The sequence below is a fragment of the Helianthus annuus genome, chromosome 11, assembly GCF_002127325.2.
Source record: "Helianthus annuus cultivar XRQ/B chromosome 11, HanXRQr2.0-SUNRISE, whole genome shotgun sequence".
Taxonomy (NCBI): Eukaryota; Viridiplantae; Streptophyta; class Magnoliopsida; order Asterales; family Asteraceae; genus Helianthus; species Helianthus annuus.
The window spans coordinates 13,849,578-13,865,841 of NC_035443.2; positions in this window are offsets into that span (position 1 = coordinate 13,849,578).

The window sequence follows — 16,264 nt, forward strand, 5'->3', positions numbered from 1 at the left end:
CTTTTGAGGCCCTATACGGTAGGAAGTGTAGATCGCCCATTTGTTGGGCAGAAGTTGGAGATGTCCAGTTGTCTGGACCAGATATCGTCTTTGAGACGACAGACAAGATCGTTCAGATCCGTGATCGTTTGAAAGCTGCCAGGGATAGGCAGAAAAGTTACGCGGATCCTAAGCGTAAGGATTTTCACTTCGATGTAGGTGAAAAAGTATTGCTTAAGGTATCACCTTGGAAAGGTGTGATGCGATTTGGAAAGAAAGGCAAGCTAAGCCCGAGATATATAGGACCTTTCGAGATAATCGAACGTGTCGGGGCAGTCGCTTATAAGTTAAACTTGCCTGAAGAGCTTAGTGCTATTCATAATGTGTTCCATATCTGTAATTTGAAGAAGTGTTTCGCTGACGATTCACTGGTTATACCGCATACAGATATACACATAGACGAAAGTCTAAAGTTCGTTGAAAAACCTTTGTCGATTGAGGATCGACAGGTAAAGAAGCTTCGAAGGAAGCATGTGCCTATTGTAAAGGTCAAATGGGATGCCCGTAGAGGTCCCGAATACACGTGGGAAGTGGAATCCACGATGAAAGAAAAATATCCCCAATTGTTTGAATAAATCTCGGGGTCGAGATTTCTTTTAAGGGGGTGAGGATGTAACACCTCGAAAAATTTCGTCCAATAATGTCTTGACACGTGTCATAAGGTTCCGTTATGTGGAAACATACTTTAGAGGGACTAAAAGTGACAAACAGTGAAAACTATGGAACGTAAGGGTCCAAAGTGTCAACAATGGATAAATAGGCTCTATGATAACCCCACATAATGTTTATAACCTTTAACGGATGGTTCATGGATCATACGACGCGGAAATTGCCCAAAAGTGAAGTATTGTAAACTATAGGGGCCAAAAGTGTCAACATGTTGAATTTATACCTCTGAGTGAACTTTTGGCAGACCCGAAGCTTTGTATAGCTAAAATATACTCACTAGAATATGTGGTAAAAATTTCATGAAGTTTCGTCAACGTATGAGAAAGTTATGGCCAAAACCGTACTTAAGGGACTAAAAGCGTCAACGTCGAATTCAGGGCTTTTCGGTTGAGCGCAAAGTTATCCGAGAGCATTACCATGTTGGTAAAAGTCCTAAGGTTCTTAGAAACCAAGTTTGGGGGTTTACGGGTCGAGAAAAATAGCCGAAACATCGCGTACAAGTTCAGGGGTCAAAGCTGTCAACATTGAAAGTTGTTTGGCTGAAACAGGAGTCAGGCGACCCGCCTGGGAAAGCCCAAGCGGGCCGCGTGGGTTGCCCAGCGTGCAGAAATGCGAAAATGGGTTATTTGAGTCCGATTTTGGGTGCCTAACAGCTGGTTTCGCCTCCAAATGCACCAATGACATGTCTTGCATGGCTACTACTACAGTGGCCTCGAAATTTTGGCTTTAAATCAGGTCTTGATCACATTTCTTGATCATTTTTCATAGTAACCAATGTGCTCAACATTCAAGAACTTCAAGACAGCTTTCTGGAGGAAATCTGATCAACAAGGCCGACTCCTAGTGTTCACTAAACATCTATAGGACTCTTGTAAGCCTTCAATTCGTTCTTTAATCCGTTTTTGCTTTGATTATTGGTAAAAGTCAAACTGGGTGTTCATAACCTTTGACTTTCTGATTAAACGGAATTCTTTCAGTCATTTCTCGAATTGAAACTTGTTATAGATTGGTATTTATGTGGGAAACAAACCCTCTAAAGGGTACTAACTGATTCCCACTACATGCATGCTAAATGTCGAGTCAAACCTATTTCTAAAAAGTCAACAGAAGCGATTCTTGTGAAAAATGACATGATTAATGATATAGATGACATGCAACCCGATTGATCATTAAAAATAACTTGTAATACATATAAGAATGTGTTTTAATCATCATCAACTCGACGATCTATAGTATAGCCACGAATCGGAACCGAAAGTCTTGTAAAACGATTATTTCGTAGGCTATCGATTCGGATTCGTACATGCATGTTCGAGATATGCATTGGAAAGTATTTTTGACTATTTTTATTTTAGTTAAACTTTCTGGAATTTCTTTGATTGAGTCTATGCTTAGCCTATTCGAATGCATGTTTCCGGTTTATGCATAAAGTTGACTATTTTGCCCTTTTTGATTTAAAACGGGATTTTTGGAAAAGTAAAAGAGTAGAGATCTTTATTTTTATTATATAAACTTGCACCGAAAATTTCGGATCAGTTGGTGGTCCAGATTGTGAGTTATGGCCATTAGCGTAAAACTATAATATAAATTTACATAAACGGTCCTTTTCGCGTAGAACCCGTTTCTGGCCACGTTTTGATACGAAACTTTTTACCAACAGTTGTAATATAATATTCTGGGAATTTTGATGATTTTTAATTGATTTTTGGCTGAACGGATCCTAGATCGCCTAGTCATTTCGGCTTATGTCGGTTTTGACCGTTTTAGCCATAAAATGAGTTTTACACCTCCTTTTGACCCGAAACCTTTTTCTACTGATTTTACATGATGAATAAACTATTTTAAGTATTCTGGAAATATAAAAATCTCAGATTTATTGTGAAAACCCGGAAACGCCCTTAAATCGTATTTTTAGCGTTTTAACGCATAGTAAAGCGTTATACTTGTTTTAAACATATAAGACCTATACCTACTGATGTGTTTAGCATATTTTCATATAAAAACAGTAAGTATAAGTATATGAACTCAGACTTCCAGTTTTGGCATTTTTAGCCCTTGTGAAATTACTAAAATACCCCTACGGTGCATAGTTTGGTTTTAAATGATATATTTGGTATATGGGTCATACCCTACTGATATAATATGTTATATTAAGTATATTTACTGTATGAACCAGACCCGAAACTCAGATTTCTAATTTTATCCTTTTGCTATCTTTTAAATGACCAAAATGCCCTTCTAAGGCATAAATTGGGTTTAAAATTATTCCGGGCAATATAGAACATAACTTACTGATATAATATCATATTTTAAGCATATTATCTCAGGGAACTTGCATTTGAATCATTTGTCTACCCGTATCGCCCTTTTCGCGTTCGGTTCGGTTTACGTAACTAGTTTGCGTAAATTGACCGAAACGGGTCAAACGATATCATTTTTATTTCAAAATCCAGAATGTATTTAGTATACCCATATTATACAAGTATTCAAACTTGTCGGGTCTAAATCACATTCTATCCGGTCTTTCGCTTAATCGTGCGTAAACCGTATCATTCCTAAAACTAACCGGTCAAAGCTTAGGCTTAAATAAAAGACCCGTTAGGAATCTAATAGGTTAATTATAAACCTTTGTTCCAGATTAGGAGGCCCGGTAAAAGCTACCAACACTTATCGTTTGTGACTTATACTTGCTCAGGTAAATACATTTTGACTTATTTTCCCTATACGGGCTTGGGGTACGGTATTTAAAATACCGCTTGATCGGGCGCACAAGTCCTGCGCCCTATGGGTGTACAGTCTTGAATAGCTTGTGTGATTTCGTTTAAACAGTCTTGTCTTACTTAAAGGCTTTGGGGGGTTATTGACCGTGTCCCGGATATCCTTGGCATTATCTTACGAGATGGCCACGACCAGAGCACGGGGTGTAGGCGTACACCCGTCGTGTATAACTCTTTAATGTGGTGTGTCAATTAAATCTCTAGCCCGGACAGTAGATCCCGGGCCACCAGAGATACAAGTGCATGTAAATCGTTCACAAGTTTATATTATATAAATATCCCAAGTTAATAAAAATATTTATGCCTTGTGCATTTAAATAAATTTTCAATCATTTTCAAAATGAGTCAGTCGATTTGTATTTACCAGTGTAAACTGACGTATTTTTCCCAAAAGATTAAGTGCAGGTACTATACGGAAATAGGCTGGCTGTTTCCTAGAGAGCGTCCACAATAGTCTCGCAAACTCGGACGACAATTATCTGTTGAACTATTTATTTCTATTTTTATTTGATCCGCCTGTGGATCCATTTCAACTACTGTGATATTTATTATTACACTTTATTTAAAAGTTGAAATGTTTCTATTCTGCTTCCGCTGTGCATTATTATATTGTGTTGATTGTCTATGACGATGCCAACTACGTCACTGTACCCCACACCGGGCCCACCGGTGACACGTGGAAATTCGGGGTGTGACATGAGTCCACCATTTCATTCATTCAAACACATCACAAAAATTGCACACTCTCTCCCTCTCCTCTTGCAATCGGCCGAGAGCTCCCACACACCCACCATCACCTTCCAATTTCGATCAAGACATTTTACATACATACAAGTGTGCTAGAGTTCATACGAGGAGACCCGGTGCTTACCGAATCACAAGGACCTCTCTACATCGCTTTTATCCACCTAGTTTTCGCTTTGATTCTTCCCTAGCCTTGAGCTAGTTGTTAGTGATTCTAAACACCCTCTTGATCTTGTCTAAGGTGGTTAATAAGAAATTTAACGGATGAAAATCGAGAACACTAAAGAGCAAATCTAAAAGTCTTGTAAGAAAGATGAACAAGGTGGTTAAAGAGTAAATAATGGTGTAAAACTCATGAATCTTGTTTAGTTATGATTATTTTATGTTGTTGGTTGCTAGTAGTGGAACGGATCGTCATCTAACCACGCTAGATCATGTTCATGGAACATGAACTAGCATTATGTTAAGTAGGAAAGTTACAAGATGACGAACCATTTCATACATAAACATGAACTTGTGTAAAAATAGTTTTTCTTGTAAAATGGAGTTCTAAACTAGTAGATCTAAAGATGTACAAGTGGTATTTTCGAAGAACCAAGTGTAAGATGTAATCACGTTTAAAAGCCGGATCTTTCATGAAATAAAAGCATTATTGTGAACAAACAAGTGTGTAAACACTTGTGTGACAAAAGGTTTTAACAAAGAAGTATTTTCGTAATTATTGACTAAGAAGTTGTAAAGTTACATCTTCTTTAAAAATAAGATTTCCAAGAAACTGATTTTATTTTTAAAGATAGAAAGATCTACTAAAAATGTTGGAAGGTTACCACATCTTTTTACACAACTTACAAGTTCATGTGTTTGCAATTTATACTTGTTTTGACTAGTTCGATATTTGAATATTGTTTGTGGATGATGGGAAAATTGTTGATTGAATTTTGAAAAGAAAATGATACGCTAGTAAGCGTGGCCACCTCTAGTTACAGAGGAAATTCTGGCGAAATTTTTCCAGAAAATAAACACTTAGAGAATTTTCATGACAAGTGCTTAAAAAAATATATTTTTAACTTATTTTTCTAAATAAAAATTCGCCAGGAATTTTTATTACAAATAACCAAGTGTCGGAGGTGGATTTTCATAAATAAAACTTGCTAAATATATATTTAGAATATATATTTTTCATAGTAACACTTGTGTGAATTTTATGATTATTTTGTGAACTACATAAATATTATTTTTAGAGTAAAAATAATATTACTGGATTACACAGAACAGTAACGACTTCAAAATAATACTAACGCCCTCACAATAAATATTTAAGTTACACCGGTATTATTATCACCATACGAACCTTAAAATGTAACTTATGTATTTTCGGAAAAATACTCGTAAGTGTGTATTTTGATAAAGTATTATTTTGGAAAATTGTATGGAATAAAATATAATATTTTTGGGAAAAATATGTATATTTTGGAAGTAGAATATTTTAGACAAATGAATTAAAATATATTTTATTAAGTGGGACTGAATAATGTATTTCTGAAGTTATAAAAAAACGCACATGTATTAAAACCCCCATCCTTGGGAAGGAATATAATTAATACATAATTACGAAGTGTAAATACGAAATAGTTGTCTAACTATTTCCCAAAAACGTTAAACCTTAAGCCAAGGCACGGCCGTCCGTCTAATAGAAGTTAGTACGTGTAGGTCGTCACGCAGCAGGTTGACTGGGAGATTACTATTTTGAGACGCACTTCAGTGAGTTCATGTCCCTCTTTTCTCTTAACTGTTTTCAGTTTTTATACTTCGGGGGTGAAATACATGTTACTATGATTACGAATACTTTTTACATGGTATGGTTAGCGTGAGGAGGATTACTACTTAGATCATGTGAGTGGGTAGGCGGGAACTGGAGGCCATTAATCCTCATTGTAGGACCGAGGGTCTTTAGCGGTAGATCTATCTGGGTGTAGCGAGCCCAGCCCCAGGCCCAAAAGTACGGACCTCGGGATGACTTGGTACCCGACGCAAAAATCTGCTAGGTTTGAGTCTTCCTACTTCACTTCACACATATCAATGGCCTTGCAAACTATTGGTGATCTCTTTATTTCCTTATTTGCTACATACCAGGAATTTTTATACTTACAAAGGTTTTACATACCCACTACACATGAACTCGCTCAACATTTTTGTTGATTTTTCCAACTTACATGTATTTCAGGAAACTAAGGATCTGGCACGATATGCTACGTTTTCACGCTGCGTAAGAGTTATGGGGTCATCCAAGTTTAGGGGTTGTGGCTTTTACCTGGACGAGTCATAGTTCTTAAACTGCGTCTGTTTTATGTTTGTGGTTATGTCTTCCGAACAATGTTTTTATTTTGTTATGTTGTTATTCCGTTGCATGTGTAGACATTTTAAAAACTACGTTGTGGTACTTTTATTTTAAAACATGAATCAGTGGATGATTTGCATGGTTTTACTTTCATATAGCTTTGTTGTGATTAAGCTATGGTATTAAGAAGTCACACCAAATAAACCCACGCTTCCGCAAAGCCAGGGTGTGACAGCTTGGTATCAGACCTTTGATTATAGCGAACTAGGATTCTTTCTCGAGTCTAGACTATGATCACTAGGGCTCTCACGAAAACATTTTTACATTGCATACACTACGTCCAAATCCAGAGTACAAAATATTTATTTTTACAAACAAAAATTATGAACACTTTTCCAAAATTCATGGGTCAGTCATATAGACTGAGGGGCCAATCTGAGAGATTGGGAAGGTCCTAGTCTGAGAGGCCAGGGAGTCAGTCTGGGAGGCTGGGAGGTTAGTCTAGTGGGACTAGGGAGTCAGTCTGGGAGGCTGGGAGGTTAATCTAGTGGGACTAGGAGGTTCAGTCTGGGAGGCTGGGAGGTTAATCTAGTGGGACTAGGAAGTTCAGTCTGAGAGACTGGGAGGGTAGTCTGAGAGACTAGGAGATTCAGTCTGAGAGGCTGGGAGGTTAGACTAGTGGGACTAGGAAGAAATGCTTGCTTATTTATTGGTGACTAACATGTTTATTTGATTATATGATTGATTGTTTGTGCCTGTGTGTGCTTGTGTTACAGATGTCATGCCTTCATCTGGTACTGGAGATTCAGACACTACGGACCCCATGGCTATAGTATCAGACGACATAGTTTCATCAGAGCACGAGGTGTATACTTCAGATACTACCAGCATGGACGATGACGACTTCCAGCCCTTTGCGCTGCCCGATGTCGTAGTAGAGCCCGTTGATGGCCATCTTGTTGGGGATTTGCCGTTCGCGGTGATCCCTGCTCATGTTCCCCTTGGGGCTTACCCTATTGTTGATATGCCCCTCGACGTAGTCTCTGACGACGACGTCGATCTATTCGAGGAGGATGACTTTGAGGGCGAGGCCCATATTGCTGCTGGTGATATTCTACTTCTTGCTGATGTTCCTGCAAAGGAGGCACCCGTTCATTCACCAGTCCCAGACTCCTTTAAGTCTGTGGCATCTGCACCGTAGCACACGCAGGGAGTGCAGCATCATTCGCACGACACAGACCCTGATATGGCATCATCCGCTGCACCTGCCCCTGGCTTTGAGTTTGATCATGATGCTGATGATGATTCAGATCCTGTTTTCCCACCTGGTTTTGATCCAGATCATGATATTGAGTTCGCCCACTTAGACCAGCCCATGGAGGATCCTGTAGCCCCTGTTGATCCCTTGTTTGCTGATCCAGCTGATTTTGAGATGGAGTTTGTTGATCCGGAGCCTGCTATGGCCCCTGAGCCAGTAGTTGCTCCTGACCCCGCGTTAGAGCATGACCCTGTTCATGCCGATGCACCTGTTGTTGCTCCTTTGGTTGATGATGTACCTGTTGATGATCATCCTGTTGTTGTTCCACAGTTGGTGGATGATCATGTTGCTATTGATGCTCATGTTGATGCTCCTCATGTTGCTGACATTCCTGCTGATCCTGTTGTTGCACCACATCCTGATCCCATGCCAGTGATGTTCGACCGTGCACCTTTCGCGACCCATATAGATCCCAGATACGCGCACACCCGCAATGGGTGGATAGACGATGATGATGATTTCCCACCTTTCGTGGTACCTGTTACACCACCTGTAGCCCCTGTTTTAGCCCCTGTTTCTGTTCCTATTGATGTTCCTTTGCATCCCGTACTTACCACAGATGTCCACCGCACCGACTTACCTGTCACATTTCTTCAGGACATACCTCCACCACGTCCTGGGGAGGTTCATCTCGTCAGCCTTTTGGTCATATACCTTTCATGTCAGGAGGAGACCAGTTTGTACCTCAGGTTTCTCATCATACTTTTGTTCCCCCTGTTGCATCGTTTGCTGTTCCATCCTTCGCTCCATCTAGTGAGCCGTTCCTCTGGACTTCGCCATCCATTATGCCACCATCTGATCCTTATCATCCTTACCACGTGCGGTATTCTACAGAGGATATTCTCAGATCTTTCATGATACAGCAGGAGGCACTGATCCGTCGCGTGCAGGAGCTGGAGAGAGCTCAGCGACTCCCGTGCCAGTGCCAGACTCCACCTGCAGTATCTCACCCTCCATGTCCACTTTCACCAGATTCTGCCGCTCGTTTTTGGACTCCTGAGCAGCAGATAGCATACTTGTTGCGCTCTCATCGCGCTATGAAGGAGGATTGGCTTCATATGCGCCGTTTGCTCTTTTCTCATTTTCCCCCTCCTCCACCGCCATCAGCTTAGGCCTTTTTGTACAACGCAGGTAGACTTTTGATGAGAGGACGGCGATTGCGCAGACTATACAGCTTTTGGAGACCGCATTTTGGATGATTATGACTTTTGATGTTTTGTATATTGGTTGTTGTGGACATTGATGTGATAGTTTTGGACTAGGGCGATATGGCCCTTAGTCATGGATGTTGTATGATACAGTTGTGTACTTGTAAACCTTACATTGTGGTCTCGATTTATGACAGCGCAATCGCAGTATTCTCATTATTCAAGATGTTTGATTGATTTTTTATGTTCTATAACATGAGATGTTATGTGGTTGATTTGTTTATAACATGAGATGTTATGTGGTAGATTTATTTATAACATGAGATGTTATGTGTTGATATTTTTGCTATGTGCGTACACTTTACTTACTATGACCTGACCAACATGAACCATCTTTTTAGAAGATGCCTCCAAGACGCCAGACGCGTATGCCTGCCAACGAGGTATAACTTCAAGGAATCATCGTTACCGCCATTGCGCAGTATGCAGCCTCACAAGGAGGAACCAGTGGAAGCAATTCGAACAACAACGGCAATAACAATCCGCCTCATGGTAATGTTAAGTCGTTGAGACATACTACAATACATTTGGACACTTTTAGCACGTTCGCTAATACCATTAGTATATTCTAACGTATGTGCAGGGTGCACTTACAAGCAGTTCCTTGACTGCAAGCCTGTAAACTTTGACGGCACCGGAGGTGCTGTTGCTTTCGTCAGATGGGCCGAGAAGACGGAATCTGTTCTCCGAATGAGCAAGTGCGCTCCAGACCAAGTTACCTACATTTCTGGGCTATTTTTGGACGGAGCCCTATCCTGGTGGAACTTACAAGTACAGACTCTTGGTGAAGCCGCAGCTTATGCGATGACATGGAATGAGCTGAAAGAGCTCATGCGAAGGAAGTACTGCTCACGCGCGGAAATTCAGAAGCTGGAAACGGAATTCTGGCACTTGAAAATGGAAGGTCCCAAAATCGCGGAGTATGTCCAGAGATTCCACGACTTGTCTCATGTGGTACCTTATATGGTTACACCGGAATTCAAACGAATCGAGCGCTTCATTTGGGGTTTAGCTCCACAGATCATGAGTATGGTCACTACTTCCAAGCCTGCAACAATCACAGAGGTCATCGATCTGAGTGTGGCTCTTACTGAGGAAGCCGTCCGCTTAAACAAGTTTTCGAATGTTGAGCAGAAAAAGAAGGAGACTCACGTAGAGTCATCTGGCGAGAACAAAAGGAAGTTCTCAAACTTCAAACAAGGAACAAGCGGTGTTGACAAGAAAGGAGAATCAAGCACAACGGTCCAAGCTGCAACCGGTGCTGGAAAGAAAGGAAAGGGTTATATGGGTACACACCCCAAGTGTAACACCTGCCAGCGTCACCATTCTGGCCGGTGTGGGCCAAAAGTATGCGAAGCTTGTGAAAAAGTTGGACATTTGAAGGATAACTGCTGGGCTAATGCTGGCCGGGGTGGCCAAGGAGGTTTTGGAAATAGGAACAATAATCGTGGAGGTAATGGAAATCGTGCACAAGGAAATAACGGAGGAAATGGAAACCGGGGCAACAACGCGAATCAAGCGGGTAATGTGAACCGAAATCAAAACAACAATCAAGTTGGGAATGGAGGTGGAAATGGGCAGAAACTTGGCTGTTTTAACTGTGGTGACATTGGACACTTTAAGAGAAACTGCCCGGAATTGAACCAAGCACGGGGAAGAGTCTTTAACATCGAGGCGAGGGTAGCGCACCAGGATCCCAATGTTGTTACTGGTACGTTCCCTATAAACCAACGCTTTGCATCCGTTTTGTTTGATACTGCTGCCGATTATAGCTTCGTGTCGTTAGAATTTAAGAATATGCTTGGGTTAGCCGCTAGTAAATTAGATATTCCGTATTCGATTGAACTGGCTAATGGGAAGCTAGTTGAAGCAAATGAAGTGGTCAGAGGTTGTATGATCGAGTTGGGAGAGCGTGAGTTTGCTTTGGATCTACTGCCAGTCGAGTTGGGAAGCTTCGACGTGGTAGTCGGGATGGATTGGTTATCAAGCAACAAGGCAGAGATTGTTTGTCACGAAAAGGTCGTTCACATCCCAACAGAAGATGGAGAAATGATTGTGGTTCATGGAGAAAAGCGCGATACACCTTTAAGAATCATCAGCTGCCTGAAAGCCCGAAAGTGTTTACAAAAGGGATGTGCTGCCTTCATGGCACACATCATGGATAAGAAGGCTACTGAACCGAAGATCGAAGACATCCCTGTCGTGAGGGAATATCCTGAAGTCTTTCCAGAGGACTTGCCAGGATTGCCACCCCAGAGGCAAGTGGAATTCCACATTGACTTAGTTCCAGGCGCCGCGCCTGTGGCTAAGGCACCATATCGACTTGCCCTGTCAGAGACGCAGGAATTGTCGACACAACTTCAAGAGTTGTTAGACAAGGGATTTATCAGACCAAGCTTCTCACCTTGGGGAGCTCCGGTCCTGTTTGTCAAGAAGAAAGACGGTAATTTTCGTATGTGCATTGACTATCGGGAGTTGAACAAGTTAACTATCAAGAATAGATATCCTCTGCCAAGGATTGATGATCTATTTGACCAGTTGCAAGGTTCAAGTTTTTACTCGAAGATCTATTTGCGATCAGGTTACCATCAGCTAAGGATACAAGAGGAAAGTATCCCGAAGACAGCCTTTAGGACTCGTTATGGACATTACGAGTTCCTAGTTATGCCGTTTGGTTGACAAACGCACCTGCAGTTTTTATGGATTTGATGAATAGAGTTTGCAAGCCGTATCTCGACAAGTTCGTGATTGTGTTTATCGACGATATTTTGATTTATTCAAAGATGAAGAATGAACACGAACAGCATTTAAGAGCCATTCTGGAGTTGCTGAAAAAGGAACAGTTGTATGCCAAATTCTCAAAGTGCGAATTTTGGTTGCGCGAAGTCCAATTCCTTGGGCATGTAGTGAATGGGGATGGGATTCATGTGGACCCCACAAAGATTGAAGCGATAAAGAATTGGGAGACCCCAAAGACGCCAACCGAGATTCGTCAATTCTTAGGTTTGGCTGGGTATTATCGAAGGTTCATCGAGGATTTTTCAAAAATCGCTCAACCACTGACACTCCTCACGCAGAAAGATAAGAAGTTTGATTGGGGAATCAAACAGGAAGAAGCGTTTCAGTTGTTAAAAGACAAGCTCTGCAATGCGCCAATCTTAGCACTACCATAGGGTACAGAAGATTTTGTGGTATATTGTGACGCCTCGCGTCAAGGATTGGGTTGCGTGTTGATGCAATGCCAGAAAGTCATAGCTTACGCGTCGCGCCAATTGAAGGTACATGAAAAGAACTATACCACACATGACTTGGAACTAGGCGCAGTGATATTCGCATTGAAGATCTGGAGACATTATCTATATGGTACGAAATGTACAATCTTCACAGATCATAAGAGTCTGCAGCACATATTCAACCAGAAAGAGCTGAATATGAGACAAAGACGTTGGGTCGAGTTGTTGAACGATTACGACTGCGAGATCAAGTACCATCCAGGGAAGGAGAATGTGGTCGCCAATGCCCTAAGTCAAAAAGAGAGGATCAAGCCCATAAGGGTTAGGGCTTTGGAGATGATTATCCAAACAGATCTTTCACTGCGCATTCGTGCTGCACAAAAAAGAAGCTCTTAAGGAAAGGAACATTGAAGAAGAATATCTCCGTGGGATGGAGAAGCAGTTGGCACCAAACGAGGAAGGGACGTTATGTTTTATGAAAAGGATTTGGGTTCCTCTGTTTGGTGGTTTGAGAAAAGTTATATTTGATGAGGCACACAAATCACGGTACTCTATCCATCCAGGAGCGGATAAGATGTACCAAGATCTTAAAAATTACTATTGGTGGCCTAGAATGAAAGGCGACGTTGCTGTTTATGTGAGCAAGTGTTTAACGTATGCTAAGGTGAAAGTTGAATACCAGAAGCCTTCAGGATTTCTGCAACAACCTGAGATTCCCAAGTAGAAGTGGGAACAAATTTCAATGGATTTTATAACAAAGTTGCCAAGAACTCCAAGAGGTCATGACGCTATTTGGGTAATAGTGGACCGATTAACGAAATATGCGCACTTCTTACCCATCAGAGAGAAAGACAACACGAGCAAATTAGCTGAAATTTACCTGAGAGAAATCGTTGCACGTCATGGAGTGCCTCTCTCGATCATCTCTGATAGAGACGGAAGGTTTGTGTCAAGGATTTGACAGTCTTTCCAAGAAGCTTTTGGCTCACAATTGAATCTGAGCACTGCATTTCACCCACAGACCGATGGACAAAGTGAACGGACTATTCAGACATTGGAGGATATGCTAAGAGCATGTGTTGTGGATTTGGGTGGTAGCTGGGATAAGCACTTACCATTGGTCGAATTTTCATATAACAACTACCACACCAGTATTGGTGCCGCGCCATTTGAAGCTCTATATGGCCGCAAGTGCAGATCACCGCTCTGTTGGTCTGATGCAGGTGATAGACAATTGGTTGGTCCTGATGTGATCCAGGAAACCACAAATAAGATCGCCCAGATCCGAGATCGCATCAAGGCGGCTCGCGATCGTCAGAAATGTTATGCGGACCGAAGAAGGAAACCTCTAGAGTTTGAGGTAGGTGACATGGTATTGTTGAAAGTATCACCCTGGAAGGGCGTGGCACGCTTCGGGAAGCGTGGAAAGTTGAATCCGCGTTATATTGGTCCATTCAAGATTCTGGAAAGAATTGGGTTAGTAGCATACAAGTTGGATTTACCTGCCGAGCTGACCGGTGTTCACGTTACATTTCATGTATCAAATCTGAAAAAGAGTCCATCGCAAGATACCGTTGTCATTCCCGCAGACGAGATTCATATTGACGACACGCTCCATTTTGTTGAAGAACCCGTTGAGGTTACGGATTGGAAGTTGAACAAAACCTGCCGGAGCAGTGTCAAACTCGTCAAGGTTCGTTGGAATGCAAGACATGGTCCAGAATACACCTGGGAGCGTGAGGACCGAATGAAAGAAAAGTACCCCCACTTATTTCCCAAGACCCCTGCAACTAGAAGCAGAACCTAAAATTTCGGGATGAAATTTTTCTAACGGGGGGAGAATGTGACAACCCTCACCAAACCAGGTATCCGTACGAATTAATTAATATTTAATTAATGCTTAATTACTGTGCTTGCTTACAGTTGTGAATAAACTGCTACTTAAATTCTGATACATACATATACATGCATCATACTTTATTAATTGTCACTCCATTTATTTACACAGAACTATAGTGACAAACTTGATGCACCAAAGCACAGTAGCACAATGAAAGGATAACCCAGTAAACGTGCTGACATAGCCAGCACCAGACAGACACTGTCTCTAAGGCCAGTATGAGCCGGGAATAGTTTACTACACTAGTAGGGAGTGTAGGGAGGTGAGGATTGTAGAACTGCGTCACTAGGTGATAGTTATAGTGACCGGATGTGCCTAAAGCATGTTCCAATTACAAAATTCTGCACTATGATGCAAAATTCAGCATTTAATATGACTAGTAAAGTGCAAAAACATGGGAAAATAATACTAGACACTTTCCAAAGTGTCGGGAATTCACTGTGTCACTATAAATAATATTAAAGCCACTATAAATGCTTATTTAGCACTTTAACGGATCAGTATCCAACCGAACAACCGGACTTTACCCGGAACACAAAAATATTGACAATGACATTGTTTTTCCTTTTCTGAGCTAGTTAGGGTCCCCGAATACCCTAACACCCGTTATATTTCATAACACACTAATAACTTAATTTAGACTCCTAAGTAATCAAACTAGTTACTAACTATCAAGTTGAAATCAAACCAATTACGCCCCCCCCCCTTTCAACCGAATCGGTCCCCCAAGGGGACACACCCTTACTTTTTATGATTATTTTAATTGCCTATGTCTAGTATCAAGATAACATAATACACCATGGTTAAAGCCCTAACTTGGTTTATAAATAAAACCTTGAGTCCACCATTTCATTCATTCAAACACATCACAAAAATTGCACACTCTCTCCCTCTCGTCTTGCAATCGGCCGAGAGCTCCCACACACCCACCATCACCTTCCAATTTCGATCAAGACATTTTACATACATACAAGTGTGCTAGAGTTCATACGAGGAGACCCGGTGCTTACCGAATCACAAGGACCTCTCTACATCGCTTTTATCCACCTAGTTTTCGCTTTGATTCTTCCCTAGCCTTGAGCTAGTTGTAAGTGATTCTAAACACCCTCTTGATCTTGTCTAAGGTGGTTAATAATAAATTTAACGGATAAAAATCGATAACACTAAAGATCAAATCTAAAAGTCTTGTAAGAAAGATGAACAAGGTGGTTAAAGAGTAAATAATGGTGTAAAACTCATGAATCTTGTTTAGTTATGATTATTTTATGTTGTTGGTTGCTAGTAGTGGAACGGATCGTCATCTAACCACGCTAGATCATGTTCATGGAACATAAACTAGCATTATGTTAAGTAGGAAAGTTACTAGATGACGAACCCTTTCATACATAAACATGAACTTGTGTAAAAATAGTTTTTCTTGTAAAATGGAGTTCTAAACTAGTAGATCTAAAGATCTACAAGTGGTATTTACGAAGAACCAAGTGTAAGATATAATCACGTTTAAAAGCCGGGTCTTTCATGAAATAAAAGCATTATTGTGAACAAACAAGTGTGTAAACACTTGTGTGACAAAAGGTTTTAACAAAGAAGTATTTTCGTAATTATTGACTAAGAAGTTGTAAAGTTACATCTTCTTTAAAAATAAGATTTCCAAGAAACTGATTTTATTTTTAAAGATAGAAAGATCTACTAAAAATGTTGGAAGGTTACCACATCTTTTTACACAACTTACAAGTTCATGTGTTTGCAATTTATACTTGTTTTGACTAGTTCGATATTTGAATATTGTTTGTGGATGATGGGAAAATTGTTGATTGAATTTTGAAAAGAACATGATAGCTAGTAAGCGTGTCCACCTCCAGTTACAGAGGAAACTCTGGCGAAATTTTTCCAGAAAATAAACACTTAGAGAATTTTCATGACAAGTGCTTAAAAAAATATATTTTTAACTTATTTTTCCAAATAAAAATTCGCCATGAATTTTTATTACAAATAACCAAGTGTCGGAGGTGGATTTTCATAAATAAAACTTGCTAAA